We start from the raw sequence: 19,503 nt of genomic DNA, 5'->3' as shown, positions 1-19,503 counted from the left end.
GTGTGGACCCAGACCTGGAAATTGTAATAGAACATTGGCGGCTATCTTCACATTTTTTCCTTGGCTCTCATCAATTAACACAGTTCGAGTTTGACAGTTCTGGGGTGTGGACCATACCTGTAAATGAGAGACAGAGGGAGAAAACAAAGAGACAGAGGGAGAGAAAACCAGCACACCCCAATACTAGCCAATCATCATAAAATACTATCCATCTGCATACTGTCATAGCCATGTAGCCAGAAGCCTATCTGGAAGGGAGGGACAAAAGAGGGTGATAAACAACACACTCTAACACTTACCAATCATCATTCAATATTGGTCCTCAGCTGATACTGTATGTGTTTCACAACCAAACTGGAATCAGAATTTTTCAAGATAGGAAAGGATGATTCTGTATTGTTTTAAAGAGAAAATGCCAATTAGTGGAGCATTAGTCTAGTTAGTTTATAAGAGGCCTATGTTTTGTTTTTATTCATCAACAATCATTACTTACGGTGTCAAAGAATAATTTGAGATTTTAAGAATAACATGAATACACACATATACTGAATAAAGTGTACATATGTTTTTTTGTAAACTACTAAATCTTATTCAAAAAGTGGCTGACTGACTTTATGAACTGACAAGAACTGATGTTCCTGAAGGTTTATAGTCTCTTTTGATCACATACATATGAAAACCTCTGTGAATTAACTGGTTATGGGGCCAACTAAAAGCTACTTTACAAGAATTTTATTCTGACTGAAAATCTGCTTGTCCCATAGGCTTCAGGTCCAACGAATTGCCATATTTCCATCTAATTTTTCAAGCTATGAAAGTTAGATAAAAAGAGATCAGAATATAAACCATGGTGCTGAGACGTCTTGTTAAACAATACACACATTCATAGTAGTGAAAAAGGTGGGTAATACTTCAGTGCATGGAAGTGAACATTTCTGTATACACACCTTATAATCCACAATACTGTACATGAAGAGAATGTTAATACAAGTCAACAACCTGGCAGTAAGTGGGTCCACTGATTTAAATACATTAAAATTCACAATGGCGAAACCATACAGTGCAGGAGGCTTCATTGCAGACCTTTCAATAAATTTACAACAAGAAGAGTCAGATGCCCCACACTGCTACCAATACTTAACCACCCTGAAAACACTGTGAGACACTTTATATCCCCAAATATGACTAATTACACATACTGTGTGGGAATATAAAATGAAAAGTGAAACGCAATTAGTCTTTGTCCACTCTGTCTTTCCCATCCAATTAAGTATTTAAAGCATTAACTGCTCTGAGTAATGGATAAGAGGCCTTGCTGGTTATAGTATTAAACCATCAGTAATCTAAACAGAAATGCTCTTGTGATGTCCTTGGACAGATTCTTTCTGTAGTTCTGTGAGGGTGGTCATTGAGTTCTTTGTGACTTCTCTGACCAAGGTCCTTCTTGTCTGGCTGCTCAGTTTGGGAGAATGGCCTGCTCTAGAAAGAGACTGGGTGGTTCTAAATTCTTTCCTTTTCCTAATGGCGGACCTGACTGTGCAGCTGGGAACTTTCATCACCCTAGATATGTTTCTTTACCCCTTCCCAGATCTATGCCTCTTCACAACTATTATTATTCAGAATGATGAAGCCAATTTATAGATGGGGATTATTAGGACGCCATGATTGGTAATGGCCAATGGCCAATGACCAATGGGAAATTTGGCCAGGATGCCAGGGTTACACCCCTATTCTTTTTGAGAAATGACCACAGAGGCAGGATCACGGTTTTACATCTCATCTGAAAGATGGCGCCTTTTTACAGTATAGTGACCCCGTCACTATAGTGGGGCATTAGGACCCACATAGACTGCAGGCTGAGTGCCCCCTGCTGGCTTCACTAACACCTCTTCCAGCAGCAACCTTCGTTTTTCCCAGGAGGTCTCCCATCCAGGTACTGGCCAGGCTCACACCTGCTTAGCTTCAGTGGGTTGCCAGTTGTGAGTTGAACTGTGATACAGGTATGGCTACTGGCTCAATTACATCAGAGAATTGTACAGACGGCTCTGTGGTTTTCATAGTAGGGTTTCCACTCATACAGGCACTGTGAACTAAGGAATATTGTACAAACAGGTGTTTTTTTCTGAAATTATGTTACTAAATTGAATTGATCACAGGTGCACTCCATTCATGTGTTAGAGTGATCGATCGATCCATTTTCTAACCACTATATCTAATATGGGGCCGCCTGTACCCGAACATACTGTACAGTTTGTGTTAGAGTGATCTCGTAGAGAAATTAGATGTATCTGGTCTCAATATTGAGTGTCATAGCAAAGGGACAAATACTTATCAAATCTAGACACTTCACTGTATTCTTTTAAATTACATGCAAAAGAAATCCTGAACCTTTGTTCTGCTTTGGCATTATAATATCAAATATATAAGGGGGGATATAAAGGGCCTCACAGTGTTTTTACATTATATTGTATTATGTCAAAGTAAAGTCATTTGTATAGATCAATGACAAAAAAATCCCATATAAATGCATTTTTTATGAATTCACAACATTTTAAGAAAAAAAAGAAGGGAGGGCGCTTTCCATCAGAAACTTGGGAGTGTTGCTCTGTTAACACATGGATCTCACTCAGGAGCAAACCTGCCATCTGCTTGACATCCTGATATAGAGTTTAGTTTCTGCGGTTCGGTGATAGTTAATGCCATAGCTATGCCACATGGATCTTGAGATTCCCAGACTCCCATAGCATGGTCTGGTAAAGGACTGAAAAAAGTTTCTGTAAAAGCTGCAGTCTAAGGGTCATGAGATGAACCCAGCAGCAGGTAAGGGAAATTCGGGGAAAGCAGTAGACAAGCACAGCAAACAGGAAAAACAGACAAAACAGTCCAGTTTCATAGTCGTAGCAATCAGGGTTCGAAGCCAGGTAACACGGAGTAAAAGTACAAAAGGTAAATCCAAAAGGTAGGGTTGAGGCAAGCAAGCAAGGTTTGTAGCAGAGGGAATTTCAGTTCAGTTGTACAAGGAAATAATGGGAGACAAGGGCAAAACAAAGCAGGGTTGATAATCCAAGCAAAGCAAACAACAGAATTAGAAATTAAGAAAAACTTTAGAATTTGAGAGGCTCTGATTAAACACTATAATAGAGCATTGTCAGACCTTAAGTAACCTGTTTCACCTGAGATGGGGAGGTTGGAATTGCCAACAGGTAAACCAGCCTTCCTGTCTGATTATGTAACCATGACAACCGACCCTAAATGAAAAGGTGAATAGAGGCGTTGTCACGTGAGCTGGTCCTGACTCCCGTGAAATGTGTAGTAAAGACTCTATGCGGATGGTATAATCCGGAAGTGGCTGGAGAAGGACAAAAGAGAAGACATGGCAAGGAATGGACGGGAGGACGAACAGGGGACGTGTGACGGCAGTGATCCGGTGCTTGGGGGGCGTAGTGATCTAGTCCAGAGGGAATTCCAAAAAGGGGAATCATTGCGCAGTCCAAGGTACAGGTACCGAGATATCCATCCAGACGAACACAGGGAAAAGGGATCCAGGAACATGGAAGGTAAAACCATAACTGAGCAAGGCGCTCCAAACCTCGGACTCAGATGCCTGGGGAAAAGGCCTTACCCTCGGGCTTCTCCTGAAGCCAGGGGATAGGTGGGCCTTCAGACATCCGTCTTCCAATACTGAGCCCAGAATAGCAGAGACACCAGGCTTAAATAATAAAAAAGGTAACAAGACAGAGGTGTAGGAACTTAAACTAAAGGGAATACAAAAGGGTAGGAGTGCCCTCTAGAGGAGGGAAGATGATCGTGACAGGTGTGGCCGACTGCTGTTGTAACACTTGCTGACTCTACAGTGCTCTAGCTCTGACAACGGCTTAACTTAAAGCAAGAAAAGCTGCTGTAGTAAGCACTGAAACATTGCAGCATGAACAGATCTTGTACAGCTTTGGAAGGAGCTGCAACTTCATATTCCACAAAGATAGTGTACCTGTGCTAACATTCAGCAGGGCATGATGTTGTTGAAGAAAGTTTAATACTAAGATCAAAGGGTAGTGTGCTTCTAGACCAATGTGGGACTTGTGATGTAACACTTTCCTGCTGAGGCAAATGCTTGTTGTCATCAGCCCCAGTTTGTCAAGAGATGATTGATTCACAGAGTGAGCAAGCAGGAGGCATCTCTTGATAGGTCTTTACTTCGTAGAAGCATGTGACATTCACAGAGTTTTACTCACCTAAAGCACTAGGGTTTGGTAGTTATTAATTCTGAGTTTCAGATTCACTTAAGAATTTGTCAGCTAAAAAAATACCTTATGGTTATATTATTAGTCATTATCAGTGCTTAGCACCATATTTTGCATATATAGAGCTTATTAATTCAGTGCAAATGAGGTGGCATCAGAATTGTGCTCAGTTTTCCCCTGTAAATTCTCATTTTCCACAAGGTGATGGGAACACTAAATAAGACATTGCAGAGCAATGGATGGTACTTACATTTTTTTCAAATAGTATATCCACTATTACTGTTCAGTAAATCTGGTCTTCAACACATATTAACAACATCTTTGTCCACACTTTAACACTACGAAATTAAAAAAGCTAAATTACATATTTCTGTGTATTATTTTAAATTTTTCAATGGAATTAAATGATACTTGTTTCTGTGCAACTGTTCTTTAATGGGTTGTGAAAAGTTGGTGAACAGGTGAAGTCATCATGAAATTAAATGTAATGCCCATTATTTGGTCATGTATGAACATGAACATGAACTGTGCCAGCTGCGAAAAATAATAACAATTTTAATTTATAAAGTGCTTTTCCAAACCTAAGGACATTGTGCATAGTGACAAAGAAAAAGACAAATAAGTACCCAAGAAGTAAAAGAAAGAAAATCTAAACAAGAATATAGAGGTTCATACAGATAGAATTTAGGTCAAGCAGATATTGTACCAAAAGCCCTAGTAAAGAGATGAGTTTTGAGTTTGGATTTGAAGAGAGTCAGAGTCTGAGAAAGGGCATTCCATAATAATGGGGCAATGGTAGAAAAAACACACTCACAATCTAAAGCACACAATCTTAGTCTTAGAAAGACTAAGATTTAGTCCTTGGTACAGTGAGCAAAGAACCAGCCTAAACTTACTGGAGCCTATGTGAAGGAGTGTAAACATGAAGGGTTAAACTCTTAAATGTCAGTATCAGGATCTTATACAGTATTGAATAAATAACTTAATAGGCAGCTGAGGTAGAGACTTATACTGCCAAGATATGATGAGAGTTAGAAGTCTAGCAGCAGAGTTTTGCGCAAATTGCAACTTACTGAACAGGGTGTTAGAAAGCGCATAGAGTAAAGAGTAGTGGAAATCAAGCCCTGATGTTATAAATACATTGGTGATTGGACATTGGTAAAAATTGCTTCATGTGGGCAATATTTCTAAGGAGAAAAAAAGACATGGGGCTCAAAAGACAGGACTGAATCAAGTGTGACTCTCAGATTCCCTACTGACACATGCATGGCTGACACATGCATGATTTACAGTGAGTGACTTATTATTTAACCACTCAAAGAAGAGCTTAGGCTTCTAGTTTGTGTGATTTTGAGGATTTGGTGATTTTAATTATTGTTTAGCATTATAAATAAAAAGGAGATCTCTGTTTTCTTGTGACCCACCTATTTTAAAGATTAGGAGAACCAATCCCAGTTGTGTCACAGTTGTGATACCAGATCCAAGAATAATTTAACAACAGTGAGACAGATCATTGTAAAATCTGAACACAGATTGGAGGCAGTTGGAATGGGATGCAATTAATCTGTAGTCAGTTTCACTTTAGTGATTAATTTCCAATAACTGCTGAGGAGAAAGCACGGACCACATGAAACTCTACAAGATGAGATCCACTAAGTTTAAGAGCTGTATTTGTTCCCTTACCTTTGAACATGCAGATATTACCCTCCTGTTATGTATAGTTTTGAACCAGCTCTTGCTGGTTATCAAGAGAATCAATGATAAATGTTTTAGAAATTCAGAAATGAACTTAAATAACACATTTTTCATAAAACATAACAAATAGCACAAAAAAGGAATATGGAAAGGGTTCCCATTATAAATCTCTACGATATTCATGGTTTCACATGTATGTTGACAATGAATTTAGGAAGCTAAATTCAATAAACTGTATATCACAGTGATACAGACAGGCACTGTAGTGTGCCTTGACATCATACAATGACAATTTGTGTTCTGAAATGAACACTTTGTGACTGCAAATCTTAGTACTGTATATTTGTGTAAACCTTTAACTCCATCAATCTATTCATTATCTAACTACTTTATCCAGTACAGGGTCACAGAGGAGCTATTGCCTATCCTGGCAAGCAACAAGTGCAAGGCACAATACACTCTGGATGGAGCGCCAGTCCATCAAAGGGCACGCACACACACACACACACACACACACACACACACACACAACTCATACCAGGACAATTGAAATCGGAAACCAATTACCTTACCAGTGTGTCTTCAGACTATGGGAGGGAACCAGAGCACTCAGAAGAAACCCACAGGAAACTTTCAAACTCCACACAGATAGCAGCTGGAATCCAATTCAGTACCTCAGCTCTGTGAGGCAGCAATGCTAACTAATATGCCACTGTGTCGCCCCTAAACCTTAACTATGACTGGGAAATCAAATGTTGGCGCAAAATTAAGCACGATTAGCAAGAGGCAACATGATAGTGTCTCACTGTGAAAATTGATTTCCACCTTCAATCACATCAAAACCTTTAATAAAAGAAGAATAACAACTTACTTGTCTTTTCTTTTTTTTATTATTGTATGTATATACTGTACACTAAACTGTATGTTTTGGAAATGGATCTGAAGCTAATTACATTATTTGTTATGGATATTAAATGTCATTTATAAGTCATTTTAGAATAAGTTGCTTGATTTAGGAACATAAATTGGACTTGTAATGGGATCCTGTAAAATACAAAATATTACATAACTGTATAAATTCTGGTTTTATTGTGCACTACTGTAGAGAGCATTTTTTAAAAAGAGAAAAAGGAATTCAATCACATGGCCTCAGTTAAATGGTCACCTTTAGCTGCATTGCTGAGCCACATTCAGTACAGTAAAATGTTAGTTTGTAATGTCATGAGCAAGATGACCAAAGAGTTGTACTGACTTCCTGAGGCAAATTGAAATTGTCACTAAAGATATTTTGACATTTTACATTAGATTGCTGGGATGAGAGTGAAAGAACACCTCCTGAAAAAACTGAAAACTGTCCTTTGAGAAAAAGATACTGTATTTGTATGCAATAATTCTGATTGAAATAATTACTCCTATGGAAAGTTCTGTTTTAACTGACTCAGCAGCATAAGACCTAATTAACTGCACACTTATTGTAAAAAACATTTATCTAAGCTAAATTTTCAGGGTTAAGCATAATTACTTTATCCTTCAGAGGTATGAGTTAATGATTAGAGTTCACCAAGATGTAATGAAACTCAGTAGCTCCTTTTCTGGTATGCATGTTTAAAACAGATTAAATAAAACTCATTGTTGTAGGAAGAATGATACGAAAGTACAGACTGCATGTTGTTCAATGGGTTACTATGTAAAATGAAATTTAAGGCTGCTGCACACATAAAAATACTGAAGCCTTTAGACATGAAAATATTGTTGTTAATAATAAGTCTCTTCTTCCACAATGAGGCTTGCTAAACTACTGGGTATGCATGCAGCATCTCTGCAAGTCCAATCGTGTGACAAGATTGTAGGAAATTAATAGACCTTTCATCTGAAAAGATCTTCGGTGGCTGGAGGCAGAGAATGCAGGAAATGTAGGCTATAATAATTGCTGTCTGCCCTGGGAAATGGCATCAAGGCCAAAGCAGTCATGGCTGCAAACCAGCACATCCTCTAATTATTGAAAAACCTGAACAGTCTGGATGTTAATCAGTCTCTCAGAGACTTCGGCTTTATGTGGTTAGTACAGATTTATGGCATTTTTTCTTATACTTTTATTAAAGATGATATTTCACAAGGAAGGAAAAATATCTCTAGACAACTGTTAAAATGCAAAGTTTCTCTCATGAAAGTGAACTGTAGGATTATTCCAAGGCTATTCCACAGAGGACAAAAAAGGATGGATGCAGAACAAAACATCAAAGAAGCAGTGAAAAAAAAATGAAAAAGGAAAAGCTGTAAAATATTTAGAGCAGGCCCAACAGGTGGTCAAGAGTGCAGTGCGAGTCTGCGGTTTAATTAAGATTAATAATGCATGCTTGTTATACTTATGTAAATACGTATTTTCGTTCCCTAATTGAAAAAGAAGGGTTATCCATATCTAACAGAAAATTACAAAATTAATTTGTGTGAGTTGGTGTAATTAAATGACAATTAGGTTCTTTTTAAACGGAAACTTAATCATAGATAAGCAGTCCTAGTTAAAGCTTTTAATCCCACTATATAACGCCGGTTACTATAAATGACAGCAAAGAAGGAGGCTGTGCTCTCTTCTCATTGACAAAACCCTTTATACATCTACCACAGTGGAACCTACGTGCCCAAGAAATTTAAAATGTCTTCCCTTCTTTCTCTGATAGTTTCCAAATGCATAGGCTCTCAAAGCATCAGTTACCTAGAGTAGATGAAGCAAGATAGAAAAACGTGGTGATATGGCTAATTTTAGTTATCACAGCTGATCCAGTAATCCACGGATCAAATATAATGAGCTGAGTTATGAAGATATTGGAATATAAAGGATGGTCATTCCAGAGACTATGATGTAACAAACACCACAATAATTCCATAGTAATAATGTGTAATAATGTCCAATACCATTTTTAAAAAGACATTGTACAGTACATACAGTATAAGATATAAGTTCAATAGTTCTAACAGCATCAAATATAAAATCACAGGGTTGTCTGCATTCTTATATGTATGTACATTCTCTCTTTTTGACTTGTAACTATGAAAATTCTATATAAAATGGGAAATGTGAAAAGTACAGTATTTCATAACCAAAGGCATTCAAGATTAATTAATTGGTTCAAATACTGCAGAAAACCTACTATAGCTAAGAACTGAAAAAAACAAGATTGAAAATAAAAATCATACATTTAGATTTCAGGAACTGTCCTAAGGATATACAGATACAGTATTAATGATATAGAAAGCTAAATATTCTTACAAAATAGCAAGCAAGAAAATAACAATACAATAACTTTACAGTAGGTTACATAAAATGTGTTCTTTTATTCTCTGGTACAGCTCTAATGATTACTTAACAAAACTTAGACAAACATTTAGTAAAAATATGACAACTATGCAGTAATTAATGTATGGCGTAAGTGTATTATATATGTCTTAAATTTCTATAGACCATAATAGAACACCTGTGTCCTCAGAAAAACAGACATCTCCAGAACTCCTGTACATCTCCCACTCTAAAACATACTGTAAATGCCTACAAATGACTGGAACCAATTTTTCCTGTTCTAACAAAGCACTGCTGAAAAAGGAGAGACTTTTTTAGCATCTGAGAAGTCTATAATATGGGAAATCAGATGTACCCAAAATTAATAAAACAGCAAGCTTTATTATATTAAATATTATAATAAATAATAAATAATGCTCAGACCATAATCTGGTGTCCAAGACTGAAAGCAAGGCCTTCTTGTATGGCTCTTGCTTTGGAAGAGGAGGAGAATGGATATGGTGATGACGTTCCATCTTCACTCTTCTTGGCTTTTCGTCCGTTTCTCCTGTCTCTCTTTTCTTCTTCAATGTATGCTGTGGATGCTGTGGCCTATTCATATGGAGGCTAACTCAACCAGCCAGTCACTCTTATATGTTTATTCTTTAATATGGGAGCCCTAATAATTTACTTCAAAGTTAATTAACCCATGTATATTATTAATCAACCAATCAATCACACTCTTTGGTGATTTGTGTCTTACCCTGCATTTATTTGCTTGGTGTACCTGGAACAGCTATGTTGATATATTGGTAAACAGCAAACAGCTTACATTGTTCTAAGCCTTCTGAGTAAGCCAATCCAGCCAGCCAGGAAATGCAATTGTAATTAAAACAAACATACTGTACAGTACAAAAAAAACAAAGAACCAAAAATGATTAAGAAAATGAAGTGGTGGTATTCAACACTGAAGGGTGATGACTCATTCTCTGGTAGAAGTTTATGGCTGAAGTGTGAAAGAGTCTCTCAGCTTGAAGAACCGATTCATTTTGCTGTTTCTTTGTAATTTTTTTCATTGAAAAATGAAGAGTTACTCTTTTAATCACAAAAGACTGAGAGGATAATTCTAAGAGAACTGTTAATATGAAAATAGAAAATCAGAATATGCACGCAGGACATGGTGAAGAGAATGCCATCTGAAGAATAAAGTATATACTGTATCATTTGAGTTGCACACAATATGCTAAAATCCCTATCCCTGGTAAGTTCTTTGACAACAACTTATGGTCCAAGAGGTAAGAAAAAAGAGCTGTTTCACACTACACTGTAGCTATATTAACAGCTAATTAATCAACAGCTTCCACTTTAAGCAAACATTTTCCTCTGTCTCCATGTTTTAGACTGAGAAAGCAATTATAGTAGCTGGTGTTAAAGTTGTCTTGAACGTGAATACAAGCAGGCTGAATTATTAGTTCAGCTAAGGGGTCAAATGGGGAACTCAGAGCTCAGCTGCAACTAAAACAGAGCAGTTCTAGGCTGCTATGCACCAAGAAAAAAGTGATAATTAGGCTGTGAATACATTTGTCAGCACATGAAAGCAGACTGTATAGTGTTGCAAATATTGTGCATTTATTTGTCTGGTCCATTAGAATTCAGAATGCAAATGCGAAGCTGGAAGTGGCCCAGAAACAACTTTTTCCATTGGGTCTATCACCGTAAAATTTATGATATGTTAAAAAATACTTCAGAACCTTTCTAGCTAACAAGGGATACAAGCTTCGAAGATGAGAAATAATTGATTGGCGTGAGGGACAGCTGAAAATACCTATGGGTATTGTCTTAAATATATTGAAAAGCTAGTTTGCACTCTTTCATCTACATTTTATCAACTTGATTCACCCTCTTAGCAAATCTATTCCTTTACTTTTGGTATCCAAAGAAAATATAACACAAAACACTTCTTTATGTTAGGAAAAGCCCTCCTTCCAAAAACTGAATTTGCGATTCAGTGATCACCTCTTTATTATGTTTACCCGTTATGTTTATGTATATTAAATGGGTCCCAAGTGACTTTCATCCCTACACTCCTATGACAACAAACCATAACTTTACTAGAATTATGATTCAATATAAAACCTGTGACTTTAAAAGACAGTAAGGTTTTTTTTAATTGAAGTTGCACCATAACTGAAATAGGTTGAAAGCACCATTTGTATTTTAAGAGTCCAACTTATACTTTATTTTCATAAAGTAAAGACAAAAGATACTGTAAGAAAAGTCTTCATTCAATTTTAGTACAGTATATAATAGAATTACTCAGGACTACAATAAAGCATTAGTGACTAATGCTCAACAGCAGTATCAGAAACTAGTCTGTGTTCACATTAGTGCTAAAATAGAACACCTTTGTATTACTATTTCTATAGTGTCATTTGCTACAAACATGTCATGCTTACAAACAAGTGTCATGCTTACCTACAAACAGACCAAAAAAGGGTACTGAAGTTTACAATTAGCATGAAGAACACAGGTCATACTTCAGCTTCATTGAAGAATACAAGTCATGCTTCAGCTGTCAATTGTGCATTTAACAACAATGTAACTTTTGTAATATTTCTGTGGGCAAGAGGTAGAGGTTTGCAGATTTGCTCAAGCTCTCTGTTGTTGCTAGTGGATTGTTTATTGACAGCGGTTTTCAAGTCTTTCCACAGATTTGCTATATAATTTAAGTCAGAATTTTGACTGAGCCCTCAAAAACATTCACCTTCTTATTCTTAAGCCACTCCAGTGTAGTTTTGGCCTTGTGCTTTGGATCATTGTCCACCTGAAAGGTGAATTTTCATCCTGGTTGTAAGTCTTTTGCAGACTGGTACAGGTTTTCCTTTCATATTTGCCTGTACTTTCCTCCATCTATTTTTTCTTCATTCCTAACAAGCTTTCCACAGTACCTGCTGATGAGCAACATAGCTATAACATAATGCTGCCCTCACAATGCAGCTCAGTAGAGATGGTGTTGAATGAGTGATGAACTCCTTTGGATTTGTGCCTAAAATAACAGTTTGCTTTTAGACTAAGAATATTATTTTAGACTAATAATATGACCACAAAACCTTTTCCTCATGTTTGTAGTATCGCTTAGGCACTCCATTGCTTGATTTAATTCTGTATATGTAACAAAAGCGTTCTTTCCGGACCCTATGCGGACGACACAACCCGGGGTTGAGTGAGAATACATGAGGGAAAAAAGGCATGCAGGAAGCGGGGATGAAAACAGGGGAGCGTGTCCATGAAGTGCTGGTGGTTGGGGGAGGTGTGGCCGAGGCAAACGATCCAAAACAGAGTCCAATGCAAAATCCAGGATGAAAGCAAAAGGTCCAAAGCCGGGCGGTCTATCCGAGGAACAGAAACTTAAAACCATAACGGAGCCAGGCAATTCCAGGTCCCGGGCTCGCACGATATGAGAATCAATGCAGAGCCCCGAACTTAGTGTGCGTCTGGCTTTTAAGGGGGGCTGGAAGGAGGCTGGAACAAGGGGCAGGTGCACAAAATCAGGTCAGAAGTGACAGAGCCGGAGCGCCCTTAAGGGGGAGGGACTACAATCATGACAGTATAAGCCCTCTTTGTATAGTGACCAGGACATTTTCTCCCACCTCAGCTGCTGAACTCTGTAATTCTTCATAGTCGCCATGGTCTCGTGGTTGCATTTCTCACCAGCATCCTTGTTGGCTAGCTGCTGAAAGACATATTTAGGGTGCCTTCTACCTCTTAATGATCAAATTCACCATGTTCAAAGAGATGTTAAGGTTCTTGAAAAGTTTTTATACCTTTCTCCCATTTTGTGCCTTTAAACAACCTTATCCCTGAGACATTTTGAAAGCTCCTTATTCTTCATCATTGAATCTTTACTCGAAATTCACTACCTGAGTGAGGGAGAGAGGTGTATTTATTCATGTGAACACCTATTTTACGCAGAGGACACTGAACTAATTGTGTGGCATGTGTAAATAATTTTGTGCATCTAAATTAATTCCTTTTTGCCACAGGAAAGGGTTTGAATACTTATGCAGTCAAGACCTTTCTTTTGTTTTTTGTATGAATTATCTGTTGACTTCTTTCTGTTTGATTTTTGGTTTAAATGTGTGGAGAAGGTTGTGGATTTGATCTGATCTGATGTAGGATTAGATCTGATCTGCTATGTTTGTCATTCTACATGTATGTGTTGCAGAGAAGACAGACGTCTATCATATGTGGCATTTGGTGAATAACTGAAAGGCGTTTATCATAACAAATTAAAACTCCTTGCAAACCTTCGCTGAACTGTGCTGTGGCTTCTTGTGCACCTACAGTAACAAATAACAGTTGTAACTTCACAGTGTCATAACAACACTCTTTGAAACAACAAGGCGTGAAAACTGTGCAAGGGTTTGAATACTTTATAAGGCACTGTACAGGTAAATAAATGTTATGATGAAATTAATGTATTTCACACAGTGAAAGTAAGTACTGAAGGGACTTTCTCACTACATGTCTGCCACTACCCCTGCAAGTGCAGTAACTTGTACACACAATAATGATAACACAGATATACAGTATATCCTGTTCGCATCCCATTTAAAAGAATAGCATTTTGATGAGTGGAATTAAGCCACACAATTCTAAGTACAAATTCTTTGTACAAATAATCTACAATGCTACATTTCTGGTCAGCAATTGAGAAGGAGATGAGGTCTGAAGAAAAGAACAAGACAAACATAAGACAGATGGACACAGGTGTTGGTCCCTGACATTTCCCTGGCTGATATTCATTACACAACTGTTGTGTAAAAAGCAACAATATTATTTTACTACTGTATTTTGTGTATGTATTGTTTTATAAAATTAATTTCTTTAATTTTTTTCCATGTACAGTATATACTTGTACTTATGTTTTTACACAGTTGTCTGAATAATTAATATTAACAATCTTCATTGCATATGAAAGCAAAATAAAAGCTAAAGCTTAGGGGAAAACATACATCATGCAATGGGCATTTCTAGCCAATTGCATAGCCATAAACAGCACCTTCCAGAAGTATTCACCCCCTTGAAAAGTTTTGCACAATTTGTTGCTGTCTGAGCTTGCAGTTTTGACATTTTCAAATACAATTGTATATTTCGGATACTAAACAACCTTCTCTGAACTGGAAAAGCTCAAACATTCTCAGTGTGTAAGTCAATTAGATTTTTAAAGTCAATCAGTACATTTCCAGCTGCAAAAACCCCTTTGCTATGACAATCATTAATCAGTTCAGGTGCGCAAGAATGATTTGAAAGGTCATACAATTACTGCAATGGTCCCTGTGTATAATTAAAGTGATTTAACCTGACTTCAGAGCAAATGCTTCTGCCTGTAAGTTGTATCAGATATTAAATTTCAAGCCACAATTCGTATGATAATATGACAAATTATCCATGAATGCTAAGGAGATCTTGAAACAAATCGGGGATAAAGTGGTAGAGAGGCACAGATCAGGAGAAGGTTACTTGTGCCTTTGGGTACTCTTAAAAAGAGGACCATACCTTGATCATACTGCCCTTCCAAACTCAGAAGCTGGGCAAGCACAAACTGGTTAGGAATTCCACAGTGAAGCCAGTGACCTTGAAAGATGTGCAAAGTTCTATGACTGAGATAGCATTCACTGTTCATAAATCAACAATATTCTAACACAAGGCTGGCCAGTGTAGGAGAATGGCAACAAAGAAATCTTTGCTGATAAAGACTTCTTTAGAGATGTGAAAAAAGCTTTAATTGTTAGAGAAAAACTGATCTTCTTTGCTCTAAACGCAAAGTGTTACATCAAGCACAAGCTCAACAAAGTACATCACCTAGTCAGTACCATATATCCCAAGTATTAAGCATGATAGTGATATCGTGATGTTAGGTTATGTTTTTGTCATCAGCAGGAACTAGGAATCAGGATTGAGAGAAAATGGATAGTGCAAATTATAGGCGAATACAAGAGGAAAGCCTGCTTGAATCACCAAAAATCTAAAACTGGGTCATAAATGAATATTTCACAATGACAAGAAGAGAGTGGTTCAGTCAAAGTCTTGTGTTGAATTCAGTAGAAAATATGTTAAAGATTGATTGATGTGTGCAGAGTATTGACAATACCCAAATAACTTGTCAGATTTGGAGAAATATTGCTATCAAGAAAGGACAAAATAGCACCATATTACTTTGCAAATCTGGTATTGACAGAAAAAAATACTGACAGCAGTAATTGTTGATAAAGATACAGTACTTTCACCAAGTACTAACACAGGGGACAGAGTGCTAATATGTTTAGTAAATTTTACTTTGTATATTTTCTTTGCAGGTTCTTCAAGGTCTTGTAGTGTCAGCATTTTGGAACTCAATCCCCCATAAAGTGATATCAAAGGCTCAAAAATGTGTGTGTATCCAGTAAACATCTGGTTTCATTATAAAATCCTAAAGATGCATACAAGTCCAAAACTTTTACTTATTAGTGCACAATGTGCAACAAGGAAGATTTGCTTTATTCTTCCAGTGCCACTTTGGTTTTGGACAAACAGAGGTTAGGTTGAATTGTTTTTTTCCTGTTGAAAAGATACATATTCTGGAATGAATGTTTCACTTTTTTAAATGTTTATCTTCTAAACATTTTTTACTTTTATTGTTTAATCTGTATAACTTTCCAAAACATAGACCCAAACACTATGCAGAAGTGTATTTAATTTAAAACATTTCTTCCAACAGAAGATCAGCATTAACATAGTTTTATACCTTATAGCACTTTATGCTGAGATCAAACTGTGTGCTGAGATTGCAGCATGAAAGCAGCAGCATTGTAGGTTGGGGATAGTATAGGCCTTAAATAACAAAGTAATCAGTCTACATAAAAGTTGCAGAAAATAATGGAAAATAAGTTATAGCATTAATATGATTGCATGTGAAGGTTTTACAGACCTTCAAGAATGCAAAATTCCAAACTGAACCCTGTGTCTCTCTGATTATTAAAATACAGGCCTAAGGGAGAACAAACTGCAAGACTTGCAAACTACTTTATTAAGCTCTCCTTAAATTAGAGTATTGTGCCGAGCATCACTTTAGATGATTTGCTTATGCACATGTACAGTACACACTGTACATTTTAGTTATACATAGTATGTAGGTTAATATCTGCACATTTTCCTTTGGCAATTGTTAAACCCATTAATGATGACACAATTAAGACCGCAGTTTAGTCAAGAACAACTGAGTAGGCATAAAATCAGAGTAGGAGAAGGTTTTATTTTCCCAAGCCAGGTCCATTGTCTATCTGCCTTACAGGTAAGTTTAGTTTGAATGAATTGAATTTAATGAAAATGAATTTAGTTTGGAAATTACTGTGTCTGAACAGCGAACTAGATGGAGAAATTAGGTCAATTATCATATTCAGTATTTACAAATTGTGTTATTCAAACTAATTTAGTTTCTTCGGTTTGAATCTCAATCACAAAAGAATTTTTACATTAAAATGTATGAACGTTGTTTTATGCAGACCTGGAAATGTTACAGATCTTTTGCTCTTTGCAAGCCTTTGCAGCTTTACAAATCCACACTTTCTCAGGAGAATATCTAGCACACTACAAAGGTTTACTAAATAACTGGTGGACATTGCTGACAAAAATGCAATGGACAGGCAACTGAGGTCTGTGTCTATTCCATAAATAAGAATAGGAAATGGCAATTTCAAAAGATCTTGCACACAGCATCTGTCAAATCCAGACAATATATACAGAAAAGAACTACTTAATACATAGAACAAAGAGAGAGCTTTGAAACAGTGGAGCACCAAGCTGGGGTGTGAACTGGGTAGAGTACCACAGAGAACAGTACAAGGGGTCACTGCACTGTCTTGTCTTTTATAGTTAGAAGACTGTCTGGCCGTGAGAGCTTTTGAAAACAACACAAAACATCCCAAAAAAACAGATTCATAAATACTTAGTGAATATTTACTGTGTCTATCTGCCATATACAAAAGTAAAAGATTGTAATGCTCATTATTGATTTTGTTTTGGTGAAAGGGGTTGAAAGAAGCAAATAAAAAAACACACTTACACTAGAACTGTTCAGAAAGTTTTAAATAAAATGTCACTATAATGTTATTTTTCAGTTTGATATAGTTCCCCATCTTTCAAACATTTTTTTTTACTGTACTTATCATTTCTGTTAATCTCGTGATCATGAATACAGATTGATTGCTTGACTAATGAAAAAAAAACATTTTGACTTTGCTGAATGAATACTTTTGTAGGGCACTGTAGATTACAGTATCTGATATTTCCTCCAGATTTTTTAATCTTTTTTAGTTTTAGTAATTTTTTTAGTTCATTTCTTATCCAAGAAACAAATGTATGTGTTCATTGAAAACTTCCACTACACATTTCCACCTGTTTACATATTGATCAATCACTCTAACACCTACTGCAAAGTAACTGTAATTTCAATGTGATCATGAAAAAATAAATATATCAAACATTGAAATTGTTTGAACAGACACCCTCAGATCAGTTAGCTATTAACTACAAAATGGGCCTCCTCTCACTTGTAACGTCTTAAATGTACAAGCATTAGTAGGCAGGCTACTAGTAGGCAGGATATTTTTTGTCATTTTTTGTTTGTACATAATATTGTTTTGTGTTTCAAAATTATGTCGATTTTCTGTTACTGATTTCATATTAATTTTATCTTCATACATTTATGTTTCAGCACAGTTCCCTTGCATATTTAACTCACAGACATTCAACAAACTGTAAATCATTTTGAATTTTGTTGGTTTAAGGTTTTGACAGTAGCAATTTTTCAAAAATAAATTGTTAAGACATCCCACCAACAAGACATATTTTTGAAAGATCAAGAGTTAACTTTTAAATGAGCAACATATGCAAAACCCAGGGAGATTAGACACAGGATATAACATCCTCTGATCTGTCAAGGTATGTTATCTCTACTGTGCTTTGAAAGAGATTGAAAATCACCTAAGGAAGCACAGTAAAATTTTAATTAGAATCAACAGAAGGTGGAAATAAAATTTCTTCACACAATTTGATAGACCATAAAATCTAATGAAAAAGTACATGTTTAATTGTGTTTTTGAAAACCGGAATACCATGGCCTGATAGAATGCACTCAAGATGTTATCATCAATATCTCCAGATTCTTGAAGCTCTCTTTTTCAATCCAGTGTTAGTCTTCATGACCTTTCAACACAGATCACTTTGCTTGAAACTCCATGCCAACAAAAGGCCTTAACCCTAAAGGCTTTAATGTGTGCACTGCACATGAAACTGGTGATGTCATCTTTATCTTATCTCAAGGAACTCTGGGGTAAAGCATGCTTCTCCTCAGCATTTCAGCAACACTAACTTAAACTCATTTTTAAAGCACACAGGGAAAAGAAAACCTGGCACAACATCAATGAACACAGCCTCCTAAAAATTTAACATATTTTTCCATTTATTGTGTTGTGTTGCTGCTGATAATATTAAAGTTAAAATGTTTATCTAAGACAGATTGGTATTCCTTTGTGGCCTCTAGCTGTCATTGTTGACAGAAGTAGAGTATTAAAAAGCAGATGGGAGAAAAGTGTTTTATTGTGAGATAATGCACATTTTACTTTCTGAATCCTCTACTCTTTTGCTGATCAGCTGCATTCGGTTATAAAAATCCACATTGAGTCTTGGCCTTGTAAAGGAGCTTGTTTACATAAAAATTGCATGTACAGAGTCTGTCAAAACACAGAATTATACCCTGAATGGTCATATTAACATGTTGGACAATGAAATGTATCAGGGAAGACTGCACATGGATGATCCATATGGTATCTCTATGAATTGCATTTTTTGATACACCAGAAAGTCAAGTAAATTAAAAATATATATTACTGTTTGAAAAAATTATATCATAACTGAACAAGAGGTTAAAAACATAATTTGCATGGGAAGAACTGTGAATCCCTCCAGCAATGAACAAAGAATAGAATTAGTCAAATATTACTTAGGTATTCACACAGTGAATTGTGCTGCCACAGTCGTCCAAGCCTCTCTTTCAAACTAGAAAAAAAAGAATAAATAGAAAAAAAGTAAGCTGATTTAGGTCTGACATTAGGAATAATGTTTTTACATAAAGAGCAGATACTGTGAAAGCAACAGACTTACAGTATGTTAGCGTATGGGTCATTTCTGTATCCGAGCCCCATTGGCTCATCAGGCTGGAAGCATGTGACTCCCCCACTCAACAGGATGCTA

The sequence above is a fragment of the Atractosteus spatula genome, chromosome 1 (assembly GCF_055471065.1).
Source record: "Atractosteus spatula isolate fAtrSpa1 chromosome 1, fAtrSpa1.hap1, whole genome shotgun sequence".
Classification (NCBI taxonomy): Eukaryota; Metazoa; Chordata; class Actinopteri; order Semionotiformes; family Lepisosteidae; genus Atractosteus; species Atractosteus spatula.
The sequence above is the reverse complement of the archived record's forward strand: the minus strand, read 5'-3'. Positions refer to the sequence as shown.